Genomic DNA, 14,601 nt, shown 5'->3' with positions numbered 1-14,601 from the left:
ATATCTCTCTCTATATATACATATGTATGTATACGTATGTACATATATATATGTGTATATATATCCATTTTTTAGTTCTTTGATGTCTGTCATCTGGGTGTTGTAGTTTTCCCCATATAGATCTTATATATGTTTTGTTAGATTTACACCTAAGTATTTCATTTTGGGTGATATGAATGTAACCAGTATTGTGTTTTTAACTTCAAATTCCACTTATTCCTGGTCTCTAGGAAAGCTGTTGATTTTGTATATTAACCCTGTATCTTACAACTTTGGTGTAATTGCTTCTTAGCTCCAATTTGTTTTTTTTTAGTCGGTTCTTTAGTAGGATTTTTTTACAGAGACTACCATGTCATCAATGAACAAAGACAGTCATATTTCTTTCTTCCCAGTCTGTATTCCTTTTCTTGTCTTTTCTTTTTGCATTAGTTAGGACTTCTAGTGCAATTAAAAAAGGAGTAATGAGAGATAGACATCCTTACCTTCTTGAACTTTGTGGGAATTCTTCCAGTTTCTCGCCATTAAGTATGATGTTAGCTGTATTTTTTTTGTAGAGGCTCATTATTAAGTTGAGGAAGTTCTATATTCCAAATTTGCTGAGCGTTTTTAATCATGAATTGGTGTTGGGTTTTATCAAATGATTTTTCTGCATCTATTGATAAGATCTTTTGATTTTTCTTCTTTAGTTGTTAATGTGATGGTTTACATTCATTGATTTTTTTTTTTTTTTAAGATTTTATTTATTTATTTGACAGAGAGATCACAAGTAGGTAGAGAGGCAGGCAGAGAGAGAGAGGGTGGGGAAGCAGGCTCCCTGCTGAGCAGATGAGCAGAGAGCCTGATGTGGGACTCGATCCCAGGACCCTGAGATCATGACCTGAGCTGAAGGCAGCAGCTTAACCCACTGAGCCACCCAGGTGCCCCACATTCATTGATTTACTAATGTTGAATTAGGCTTGCATACTTGAGACATACAGCTTGTCATGGTGTATAATTATATTTTTGGATTCAGTTTGCTAGTTTGTTGGGTATTTGTGTATCTTTATTAATGAGAAATGTTGATGTGCTGTATTTTTTTCTGATAGTGTTTTTCATTTTGCTGTTGGGGTAATGTTGGCCTCATAGAATGAAGTATTTCCTCTGCTTCTATTTTCTGAAAGAGATTTTAGAGAATTGGTATTATATTTTATTAAATGTTTGGTAGAATTCACCAGTGAACCCATTTGGGTGTGAAGCTTTCTGTTTGGAAGGTTAATTATTGATTCCATTTCTTTAATAGATACTGGCCTAATAAGATTGTCTGTTTCTCCGTGTGTGTGTGTGTGTGTGTGTGTGTGTGTGTGTGTGTGTGTGTGTTTTAAAGATTTTTTATTTATTTATTTGACAGACGGAGATCCTAAGTAGGCAGAGAGGCAGGCAGAGAGAGGAAGGGAAGCAGGCTCCCTGCTGAGCAGAGAGCCTGATGTGGGGCTCGATCCCAGGACTCTGGGATCATTACCTGAGCCGAAGGCAGAGGCTTTAACCCACTGAGCCACCCAGGTGCCCCTCCTTCTGTGTGTGTTTTGACAGATTATTAGGATTGTGTTATTTAATCTGCAAGTATTTGTGGGTTTTCCATTTATATTTCTGTTACTGATTTCTGATTTAATTCCATTGTGGTCTGAGAGTGTGTATACAGACCACAAGAGGGATGCTGTTATTTCTCTCTTTCTCTGGTAAACTTCTAACTGGTGTTTTTTAGCTTGTTGCTCTCATGTAGTTACCAGTCTCCATTCAACTGCTTACCAGCAAAATTTCTGTTGTTCTTGGGAGTATTCTTAGGATTGATTCCCCAGGCACACCACCCCCCGCCCCGCCCAGTGTATTCCAAATATAGTTTCAGTGTATTCCCTTGGGGATACCTTCTGAGCTCTCTGTTATAGCCTGTCTCTGCCCCTTGTCAAAACCTCTGCACTGCTGCTCCAGAGCTGAGAGGAGGGGAAATGACTTGCTTTTCTCAGTGTGACACCCCCACTTAGGGAGCAGAGTTGTTTGGCTAGGGTAGTAGCCTCTAGTTTTCCTAAATGACTATTTCAGCTTCAGGTTAAGTTTTTCCTTTGCGCTATGTGTCAGAGAAGGTCTCTTTCCACATTAATGTTCCTCTTATCTACAAAAATACCTTTTTGGGGCACCTGGGTGGCTCAGTGGGTTAAAGCCTCTGCCTTCGGCTCAGGTCATGGTCCCAGGGTCCTGGGATCGAGCCCTGCATCGGGTTCTCTGCTCAGCAGGGAGCCTGCTTCCCCCTATCTCTCTGTCTGCCTCTCTGCCTACTTGAGATCTCTCTCTCTCTCTCTGTCAAATAAATAAATAAATAATTTTTAAAAATCTAAAAAAAAAAAAAAACCTTTTAAAAAAATCTGTAAAAAGAGGTTGCTGAGATTTTGATTGGGATGGCATTGAATCTATAGATAAATTGGGGAGCTTGATATTTTACTAAGTTTTCCAATTCATGGGCATAATATTTCTCCCTATTTTTCTGGATTCGTTTTGATATAGTGTATTAATATTTTGTTTCCACATACTGTTCTTACATGTATTTTGTTAGATTTATACATAATAACTTTATTTTGGGGGTGCTATTATAAATTTTATTATTTTTATTTTTTTTCATTGAATTCCAGTTATAGTCATATATAGGAATATGATTGCCTTGTCTGTTGACCTTATATTCTGCTACCTTGCTAAACTCACTTTTTTATTCTAAGAGGGTTTTTTTTTTTGGTAGATTATTTGAGACTTTTTGGATGGATAGTAATGTTTCCTGCAGATTAACTTTTTCCTTTCTAACATGTGCGCCTTACAATAGTTTTTCTTTGCTTTATTGAACTGGCAGGCCTTCCAATACAGTGTGGAATGGGATGGCATACTTTCCTTCTTTCCAATCTTTGTTAGCTATAGGTCTTTCATAGATGCCCTTTAGTAGGTTAAGCACTTTCCAGTCTGTTGAGTGTCTGGAGGGGTTTTTATTGTTGTTGTTGCTGTTTTTTAAAAGATTTATTTATTTGAGCGAGTGAGGGAGCATGAGTGGGAGGGACAGAGCAGGAGAGGGAGAGGAAATCTGAAGCAGACTCTGTACTGAGCAAGGAGCTGAGTCAGTGCTCAATCTCTCGACCCAGAGAGAGCATATAGTTGTTTGTAGTATTTCTTCATTTTCCTATTAATGTCTTTGGCGTTATTTGTGACACTGATTCTGAGCTTTATATGGAAAGGCAAACATTGTAACAAGTAATGTAGTATGGAAGAAGCACAGAGTTGAAAGACTCACACCATTTGTTTCAAGACTTACTATAAAAGTATAGTTATGAAGATAGGGCAGAATATAGATCAATAGTATAGAGAAGTGAGACTCACGCAAATATTGTAAACTCATCTTTGACAAAGGCAGACAGAGTGCTCAGTGGTGAAAGGGTGATCTTTTCAAATAGTGTTGGAACCACCAACTGTATGTTCACAGTTTAAAAAGTGAACTTACCTAGAGACATCACACTTTTAAAAAAATTTCTCTTAAAATGGATCTTAGACCTTAAATACAAAATGGAAAACTAAGACTTCTAAAAGCAAATACAAAAGAATATGTGAACTTGGGTTAGGTGATCAGTTTTAGATCCAACATCAAAAGTGTAATTCATGAAAGGTGAAATTGGTAAGCGGGACTTTATTAAAATTAAAAATGTTTGCTCTGGAGGGTGCCTGGGTGGCTCAGTGGGTTAAGCCTCTGCCTTCAGCTCAGGTCATGATCTCAGGGTCCTGGGATCAAGCCCCGCATCGGGCTCTTTGCTCAGCAGGAAGCCAGCTTCCTCCTCTCTCTCTGCCTGCCTCTCTGCCTACTTGTGATCTCTCTGTCAAATAAATAAATAAAATCTTTAAAAAAAAATGTTCTGAAAAAAAACAGTGTCAAGTGAATGAAAAGACAAACTACAGACTAGAAAACACTTTTGCAAAACCCATATCTGGTAAAGGACTTGAATATACAAAAAACTCTTTAAATTCAGTAATAAGAAAACAACCCAATTAGAAATTAGAAGATACATAAATAGCCAATGAGCAAATGAAAAGATGCTCATTTGCAGTTGGAGGAATTCAATTAAAAAAAATGAGAAATTGCAGGCGCCTGGGTGGCTCAGTGGGTTAAAGCCTGTGCCTTCAGCTCAGGTCATGATCCCAGGGTCCTAGGAGCTCCGTATTGGGCTCTCTGCTCTGCAGGGAGCCTGCTTCCCTTCCTCTCTCTCTGCCTGCTTCTCTGGCTACTTGTGATCTCTGTCTGTCAAATAAATAAATAATCTTCAAAAAAAAGTCTTAAAAAAATTATTTTAGAAGAAAGGAGTAAAAATTATATTCTGTCATTTATGTTTATCTGTGTAATTCGTTTTTTGGAGCCTGTTTATTTCTTCATATGGGCTTCTTTATTTCTTCATAGGAATTTGACTTTAATTCAATTGAATTAAAGTCATTTCTTTTCAACTTTGTTTTTTTCTTCTAAGTCACGTCAACTAACAGTGAATTCTCTTAGTCCTTTTTTTTTTTTTTTAAAGATTTTATTTATTTATTTTATTTGACAGATCAGAGGGATGCAGAGAGAGAGGAAGGGAAGCCGGCTCCCTGCTGAGCAGAGAGCCCAATGCGGGGCTTGATCCTAGGACCCTGGGATCACGACCCGAGCGGAAGGCAGAGGCTTTAACCCACTGAGCCACCCAGGTACCCCTCTCTTAGTCCTTTTTTGTCAGTCTTAATTTTTTCTCATTATTGAAAGATAGTTTTCTGGATATAAGCTTCTTGCTTGCCTTTTTTTTTTTCTTTTAGCACTTTTTGTACTACTATTACTTTTTATACTACTACTACCACTACTACTACTACTACTTTTTGTACAACTAATGCCTCTGGTCCTCATTGTTTCTCATGAGAAATCACCAGTAAAGTTTCTTTGGGTCACTTACGTGTTTTTTTCTGTTGTTGCTTTTATAATTTTTACTGAAAGCAACAAAATGTTTGTAAAATAAATCAAAGAAGTTCTAGATAAATAGGGATTAATACAACATCCCTGATTCAGAAGATTTGGTAAGATATCAGATATTCTGAATTTCATCTGTATATTCAGTAGTCGTCTCAGTCAAAATCCCAGCAAGGTCTTTTCGTAGATATTGCTAGCTAATTCTAAAATTTATATGAAAATGCAAAGAAATTAGAATAACCAAAACTGTTGTAAAAAATAAAAAGTTGGAAAGGCAGAGCACCTGGGTGGCTCAGTTAGTTAAGCCTCTGACTTCTGCTCAGGTCATGATCTCAGGGACCTGGGATCAAGCCCCACATCAGGCTCTGTGTTCAGCAGGGGTCTACCTCTCCCACTCACTCTCCCTCTCTTTCTCAAAAAGTTTGGTGAAAGGGCACACTATTTATAGACTCATGATAAAGATGGTAATCAGTAGTATTTGGTATTGGTGAAAGGAGAAAGACGATCAGTGAAAGATCTACAGTAATCTAGTTAATTATTTTCAACACAGATGCAAAGACCATTCAATGTTGAAAGGATAATCTCTTTAACAAAAGCTGCTGAAACAATTGGAGGGCCACATGCCAACAGAAAGTGCGAACACATACTTTATTCATTATACAAATATTAAAATGAGTCACAGAGAAATTATATGACATCTAGAAGAAAACACAGGAAAACCTCTACAGTTTTAGAAAGAGCACTGAAGGCACAATACTAATGCTAATTGATAAATTTATTTCTTAAAAAAGTATGGGCAATTTTTTTTTTTTTAACAATTTATTTTTAGGGCAGTTTTAGGTTCATAGCAAAATCGAGACGGAGGTAGAGAAATTTCTTGTATACTCCCTCCTCCCACACATGTATCACCTCTCCCATTATCTACATCCTCCACCAGAGTGGTACATTTGTTCCAACTGTTACAACCTTCATTATTTACACATCATCATCTAAGGTCATTACTTTAGGACTCACAATTTGGACAAATGTGTTAGGATATTTATCCATCACTAAAGTATCATACAGTCTCTGCCTTGAAAATCCTGTCTTTGACCTATTTATTCCCTTCCTCCAGCCCCCAACTAATGGTAACCACTGATCTTACTGCCTCCATAGTTCTGTTCTGAATGATTTTTCCTGCTGTACTTTCTGCTTGCATTCTAGACTGGGTAGTTACTGTTGACCTATGTTGAAGTTCCCTGATTCTTCATTTGTGTTGAGTGTACTTAAAAGCAGGCATATATTCATTTCTGTTAATGTGTTTTTAATTTCTACCATTTTCCTCTGATTCTTTTTTATATTATTTCCAACTCTTCTGTTATTACCTATGTGATGTGGCCTGTTGTCTGTGTTTTTAACATATCCTAGTTATTTTAAATTTACCGTTAGTTTCTACATCTCATATCTAATCTGGTTTTGAAGATTACATTTTCTTGGGGCTCCTGGGTGGCTCAGTGGGTTAAAGCCTCTGCTTTCAGCTCAAGTCATGATGCCAGGCTCCTGGAATCGAGCCTTGCATTGGGCTCTCTGCTCAGTGGGGAGCCTGCTTCCCCTCTCTCTGCCTCCCTCTCTACCTACTTCTGATCTCTGTCTGTCAAATAAATAAATAAAATTTAAAAAAAAAGATTGCATTTTCTTCACTATTTTTTTGTCCCTTTGTTTTTATATACATTATAATTTTGCTGGAAGGCACATTATATAAGATAATAGATATTGAAGTATTTAAGTTTTTGTTTTAATTCCAGTTAGTTAACATACAATGTTGTATTAGTTTCAGGTGTTCAGTATACTGGTTCAATGTTTCCCATATGTCGCATTCCCATGTGTTCATCACAAGTGTAGTCCTTGATCCCCATCACCTATTTAACCTGTCCCCCCACCCACCTCCTCTCAGGTAACCATCACTTCTCTATAATTAAGAATCTGTTTCTTGATTTCTCTTGTTTTTCCCTTTGCTTGCTTTGTTTCTTAAATTCTAAGTGAAGTGGTATGGTTTGAGTGAATGAGTGAAATGATATGGTTTTTGTCCTTCTCTGACTGACTTATTTCACATAGCATTATACTCTCTAGCCCCATCCATGTTGTTGAAATGGCAAGATTTTATTCTTTTATGGCTGAATAATACTCCATTGTATGTATATACCACCTTATCTTTATCCATTCATCAATAGATGGACACTTGGACTGTTTCCATATTTTGGCTGTTGTGAATAAAGCTGCTATAACACTAGGGGTGCATGTAGCCCTTTGAATTAGTGTTTTTGAATTCTTGGGGGTAAATACCCAGTAGTACAATCACTGGATCATAAGGTAGTTCTGTTTTTAACTTTTTGAGGAACCTACATACTGTTTTCCAGAGTGGCTGCACCGGTTGGCATTCCCACCAACAGTGCACAAGTGTTCATTTTCCTCATCTTCACCATACCTGTTGTTCTGTGGTTGATTTTAGCCATTCTGACAAGTGTCACATGATATCTCATTGTACTTTTGCATTCCTTAATGATAAGAGATGATGAGCATCTTTTCATGTGTCTGTTAGCCATTTGTAGGTCTTTGGAAAAATACCAGTTAATGTCTTCTGCCTGTTTATTTATTTATTTGTTTGTTTTAAGATTTTATTTATTTATTTGACAGAGCAAGCACAAGTAGGGGGAGCGGCAAGCAGAGTGAGAGGGAGAAGTAGGCTCCCCGCAAAATAGGGAGCCTGATGTGGGGCTTGATCCCAAGACCCTGGGATCATGACCTGAGCCGAAGGCAGACGCTAAACTGACTGAACCACCCAAGCACCCCATTGTCTGCCTTTTTTTTTTTTTTAAAGATTTTATTTATTTATTTGACAGACAGAGCTTACAAGTAGACAGAGAGACAGGCAGAGAGAGGAAGGGAAGTAGGCTCCTGGCTGAGCAGAGAGCCCGATGCGGGGCTCGATCCCAGGACCCTGGGATCATGACCCGGGCCAAAGGCAGAGGCTTTAACCTTCTGAGCCACCCAGGCGCCCCTGTCTGCCTTTTTTTAAATTGGATTGTTTTTTGGGTGTTGAGTTGTATATATTACTTATATATTTTGGATATTAAGCCTTTATCAGGTATGTTATTTGCAAATATCTACTCCCATTCTGTAGGTTGCCTTTTAGTTCTGTTGATTATTTCCTTTGCTGTTCAGAGCTTTTTATTTCAGTGTTGTCCCAATAGCTTATTTTTACTTTGGTTTTCCCTTGCCTCAGGAGACCTCTCTAAAAAGATACTGGTACAACCGATGTGTTAAAGAAGTTACTGCCTGTGTTTGCTTCTAGGACTTTTATGGTGGCAGATCTCACATTTAGGTCTTTAATCCATTTTGAATTTACTTCTGTATGTGGTGTAAGTTAAGTGGTCCAGTCTCGTTCTTTTGCATGTAGCTGTCCAGTTTTCCCAATACCATTTGTTGAAAAGGCTGTCTTTCCCCCACTGGTTAGTCTCCTGCTTTGGCAAAGATTAATTGATGATATAATTGTGGGTTTATCTCTGGATTTTCTGTTCTGTTGATCTATGTGTCTTTGTGCCAGTACCATACTGTTTTGATCACGACACGTTTGTAATTTAACTAGAAGTCTGGAATTGTGATGCCTCCAGCTTTGTTTTTCTTTTTCAAGATTGCTTTGGCTATTTGGAGTCTTCTGTGGTTCCATACAAATCTTAGGGTTGTTCTAGCTTTGTGAAACATGCTGCTGGTATTTTGATAGGAATTGCATTAAATGCGTAAATTGCTTTGGGTAATATAGTCATTTTAATAATATTTGTTTTTCTAATCCATGAGCACGGGATGTTTTCCATTTCTTTGTATCATCTTCAGTTTCTTCAGTGTTTTATAGTTTTCAGAGTATAGCTCTTTCACCTCTGCTTAGGTTTATTTGTAAGTATCTTACGATTTTTGGTACAGTTGTAAATGGAATTGATGCCTTGATTTCTCTTTGTGTTGCTTCATTATTGGTGTATAGAAATGCAACAGATTCCTGTACATTAATGTTTTATCCTGCAACTTTACTGAATTTGTTGATCAGTTCTAGCAGGTTTTTGGTGGAGTCTTTTAGGTTTTCTGTATATCGTCTATATCATGTCATCTGCAAATAGCAAAGGTTTTATTTCTTCCTTGCTGATTTGGATTTTTTTATTTCTTTTTGTTGTCTAATTTCTGTGGCTAAGACTTCTAGTACTATGTTGAATAAAAGTGGCGAGAATGGATATCCTTGTCTTATTCCTGACATTTAAGGATGATGTTAGCTGTTTTTTTTCCTCCCCATAGATGGCCCTTATCATGTTGAGATATGTTTCTAAACCAACTTTGCTGAGAGATTTTTTTTATTTATTTTTATTTTTTTATAAACATATAATGTATTTTTATCCCTAGGGGTACAGGTCTGTGAATCGCCAGGTTTACACACTTCACAGCACTCACCATAGCACATACCCTCCCCAATGTCCACAACCCCACTCCCCCTCTCCCAAGCCCTCCTCCCCCCAGCAACCCTGCTGAAGGTTTTTATCATGAATGGATGCAGTGTTTTGTCAGATGCTTTTTCTGTATCTGTTGAAAACATCATATGGTTCTTACTCTTTCATTTAGTGATGTATCTATCACATTGACTAATTTGTGAATATAAACCACCCTTGTAACCCAGGAATAAATCCCAGTCACTCTTGGTGAATAATTTTTTTTTTTTTAATTAACGTGTTGTTGACGGGTGGCTGGGTGGCTCAGTTGGTTAAGCGTCTGCCTTCAGCTTAGGTCATTATCCCACTGTTTTGGGATTGAGTTCTGCATCAATGTACCCGTTCAGCAATCTGCTTTTCCCTGCCCCTCTGCTGCTCCACCTGCTTGTGCACTCTCTCTCTCTGTGTCAAATAAATACAATCTAAAAATAATTTTTAAAATGTATTGTTGAATTTAGTTTGCTAGTATTTTGTTGAGGATTTTTGTATCCATGTTTATCAGGAATATGGGCCTGTACTTTTTTTTTTTTTTTTGAAGGTTTATTCATGTATTTATTTGAGAGCAAGAGAAGGAGAGGGCGGGGGTGGGGGACAGGGAGGGAAAGAGGGAGAGTGAGAATCCCAAGCAGACTCCATGCTCCAGGCTCCATGGAGCCTGACACAGAGCTCAATCCCATGACCCTGAGATTATGACCTGTACTTTTTTTGTGGTGTCTTTATCTGGTTTTGGTATCTGGGTAATGCTCGCCTCATAAGATGATTTTGGAAGTTTTCCTTCCGTTTGCATTTTTTGGAATAGTTAGAGAAGAATAGGTATTAACTCTCCCTTAAATGTTTTGTAGAGTTTGGTTGTGAAACTGTCTGATCCTGGACTTTAGTTTGTTGGGAGCTTTTAGATTATAGATTCAGTTTCTTTGCTGGTTATCTAATGGTCTGTTGAAATTTTCTATTTCTTCCTGTTTCAGTTTTGGTAGTTTATATGTTTCTAGGAATTTATCCATTTCTTCTGGGTTGTCCAGTTTGTTGACATACAGTATTTCATAATATTCTCTTGTGATTGTTTTTCTATGGTTTTAGTTGCGATTTCTTTTCTCTCATTTTTTATTTTATTTGAGTCTTTCTCTTTTTTTTCCTTGATAATTCTGGCTAGAGCTTTATCAATTTTATTGATTTTCTTTTTTTCCAAAGAACCAGGACCTGGTTTCATTGATCTGTTCTGTTGTGTTTTTTTTTTTTAATCTTTATCATTTATTTCTGTCCTAATCTTTATTATTTCCTTCCATCTGCTGGTTTTAGTTTTATTCTTTATCTAGTTCCTTTAAGTGCAGGGTTAGGTTACTTGATATTTCTTTTGCTTCTTGAGGTAGGCCTGTATTGCTGTAATCTTCCTTCTTATAACCCCTGCCTCATCCCACAGGTTTTGGATTATTGTGTTTTTATTTTAATTTGTTTCCACGTTGTTTTTTTTTTAATTTCTTCTTTGATTTCCTGGTTGGCCCATTCATTGTTTAATAGTATGTTATTTAACCTCCAAGTATTGTGGTCTTTCCAGATTTTTTTCTTGCTGTTGATTTCTATTTTCATAGTATTGTGGTCAGAAAATATACATGGTATGATTTTGATCTTCTTGAACTTGTTAAGGTTTTTTCAATGTGCTAATATGTGATCTGTTCTGGAAAATGTTCCATGTGTACTTGAAAAGAATGTGTATTCTGCTGATGAGGGTGGAATGTCCTGAATATATCTGGTTTTTGTTGTTTTTTTAAGTGCAAAAAGGTGATTTTATTAAAGCATGGGGACAGGATCCATGGACAGAAAGAGCTGCTGCCTAGATCTGTTAAATCTTTCTGTTCCTGTGTGTCATTCAAAGCCATTGTTTCCTTGATGTTGTTTAGATGATCTGTCCATTGATGTAAGTGAGGTGTTAAAGTCCAACATTATCATCATAGTTTTAGAAATTATTTCCTTTATGTTTGTTATTAACTGTTATATATATGGGTACTCCTGTGTTGGGTGCATAAATATTTACAATTGTTATATTGTTATATTTTCTCCTTTATGATAATATAGTGTTCTGCTTTGTGTCTTGTTAAAGTGTTTTTTAAAAGTCTGTTTTGTCCAATATAAGTATTGGACTCTGGTTTTCTTTGATGTCTGTTTGAAAGATGCTTCTCCATCCTCTCACTTTCAATCTGCAGGTGTCTTTAGGTCTAAAATGAGTCTCTTTTTTTTTTTCTTTTTTACAGATTGAGAGAGAGAGAGAGAGAGATTACAAGTAGGCAGAGCAGCAGCCAGAGAGGGGAGGAAGCAGGCTCCCTGCCAAGCAGAGAGCCCGATACGGGGCTCGATCCCAGGACCCTGAGATCATGACCTGAGCTGAAGGCAGAGGCTTAACCCACTGAGCCACCCAGGCGCCCCTAAAATGAGTCTCTTGTAGGCAGCATATAGATGGGTTTTGTTTTTTTTAATCCATTCTGTCATCCTGTGTCTTTTGAGTGAAGCCTTTAATCCATTTACATTCAAAGTAATTATTGATAAATATTTATTGCCATTTTATTACTTGTTCTTTGGTTGTTTCTAAAGATTTTCTCTGATGCCTTTTTTCTTTCATGTTTTGCTGATTTTCTTTAGTGATATATTTGGGTGTCTTTTTCTTTGTTCTTTGCCTATATATTAGTGGTTTTAGATACATCATTATCAGTAGGCTTGTATATAACTTCTTCTACAAATAGTAGTCTATATTAACTTTATGGTCATTTAAATATGATCCCATTCTGTACTCCTCTCCTCCCCATGTTTTAGGTATGTGTTAATTGTTTTCATATCCCTTTTTGTTGGTTAGTTCCTTGACTGATTTTTTTTACAAAAATAACTCATTTTTACTGCTTTTGTATTTCTTACTTTGTACTGTCCTTTTTCATCTTTCCTTCCATCAAGAAGTCCCATTTAGTATTTTCTCACAGGGCTAGTTCATTGGTAATGAACTCCTTTAGTTTTTGTTTATCTAGGAAACTCTGTGTCTCCTATTGTGTATGATAACCTTGCTGGAAAGAATGCTTGTGGCTGTAGATTTTTCCCATTCAGCACTATGAATATATGATTATATCATACCACTCCCTTCTGGTTTGCAATTTTCTGTTGAAAATCTCTTGCTCTCTGTATGGGCTTTCCTTTGTAAGTTAATGGCTTCTTTTGTCTTGATGCTTTTAAATTTTTTTCTTTATCTCTATATTTTGCAAATTTAATTATGTTTTGTTACATATTAAATGTCTTGGTGTGGTTCTACTTTTGTTGATTTTGATGGGTGTTCTCTCTGCCTCCTGGATCTGGATATCTGTTCCCTTCCAGGTAGGGAAGTTTTCAGCTATTATTTCTTCCGATAAATTTTCTGCCCCCCCCTTTCTCTCCCTTCCTCTTGTGGGATTCTTAAAATATGAACGCTTAAAATATGAGAGCTTCTACATTTAATGAAGTCCCTGAGTTGCCGAAGTTCTCACTTTGCAAAATGTTTTTTCTGTCTTTTGTTCACTGTGATTACTTTCCATTACTTTTCCATTTCTCTGTCTTCTAGGTCACTATTTCATTCCTCTGCTTCTTCCATCTTGCTGTTCATTCCAACAAGTATGTTTCTCATTTCATATCAAGCCCTTTATCTCTGCTGTATTATTCCTTATCTCTGTTATGGGTCTCATTGTCTCTTTTCTCATTCCAGTGAATATCTTTGTGATCATTGCTTTACATTGTCTGTCATTTTACTTTTATCTGTTTCACTTAGATCTCTGGTTGTGGTCTTGTCCAGTTCTTTCATTTGGATACATTTCTCTGTCTCCTCATTTTTTCTGCTTTTCTGTGTCTGTTTCTGTATGTTAAGAAATTCAGCTGTGTCTTCTGCTGTTGGAAGTAGTGGCTTTATGAAGAAGAGGTCCTGGAGTGTCCTGTAGTGCAGTGTCCCTTATTCACAAGAACCTGGCACCTATGTGTGTTACATACGCCCTATTGTGTCTGAGTCATTTTTCCTTTTAGTGCAGTTGCCTGCACTGACTCTCTGCCTGTTGTGGGCTGTAATTGCTGTTTGTGGCGTTAGTGGGACCCAGGCAGGCCAGCTTTGAGGGGGCATGCCTACCAGAGAACTTAGGGTCAGGGTAGTAGTATTAACAAAGTTTACACTGGGCCACTAGTCTGTGCCAGATCTCCTGAAACTCTGTGGCAGCTACGGGCTGAATGCAATGTTTGGGGGAGCATGCAGGTGGGTGTGGTACAAGGTGGTGGCTGGGGACACATTGGCTTGGCCCAGCGTGATGGATGGGTGTGACTTCAAACAGCAGCTGTGTACCCTCTGGCTGGGTCGGGCGAACGTAGGGGCTTAAGAAAATTTGCCCTGACCGCCAGGGCTGAAGCTAGCAGGCTGGGAGTCCGGGAGTCTTCAGGAGACACCTTGGGCAGGGTGCACTGCTAGCAGGTTAGGTAACAAGTGTCTCTCTAGCCCTGCCTCCCACAGATGGCTCTGTGTTTATGCTGGGGGAGCAGGGGAAGAAAATGGCCCCTGCTAGCTCCCTTGTTTTTGGAGAAGTCCCCCAACACACTGTGAAATCAGTATGAATAGGTCTGTCTCCCTTTTGCCCCTGGTGTTGTGTTAACTGCTGTTTTTATGTTGCCTCTCCACGCAAGCTGCTGTCTCTTTAAGGCCTGTGACCCAGCTATAACTAGCTCTTCTGGTTTACCCAGAGCTCCAAGCTCGAAGTCCTACTGGTTTTGCAAACTGATGAAATTCATCCCCTTTGGTATGTATGTCTGTACTAGTTAGGTAGTTAGGTAGTTTTATTGTAACAAAGCTTGTACATTTATAATGTTTAAAACTGACCATCATCTTTTCTTTCCAGTGAAACACAAAATTTAAAAATAAACAGGAGCAAAACTGTAACAGGGAATGTCAGTTCTAAGTAAGATCCTATATATAGGTTCTACTGATCTACTGAGTAGCAGGGCTCTAGTCATCGTAAGTAAAGAATATAATTTTAAAAGTATCATCTTAAACTGCAAGGATGTCCATTAAACATCACAATTAAACATGCTGAAGAAAAAGCCATGTTGTCAAAATGCTCATTT

This window comes from Meles meles, chromosome X (assembly GCF_922984935.1).
Source record: "Meles meles chromosome X, mMelMel3.1 paternal haplotype, whole genome shotgun sequence".
In the NCBI taxonomy this organism is placed as follows: Eukaryota; Metazoa; Chordata; class Mammalia; order Carnivora; family Mustelidae; genus Meles; species Meles meles.
This window is presented reverse-complemented; position numbering follows the sequence as displayed.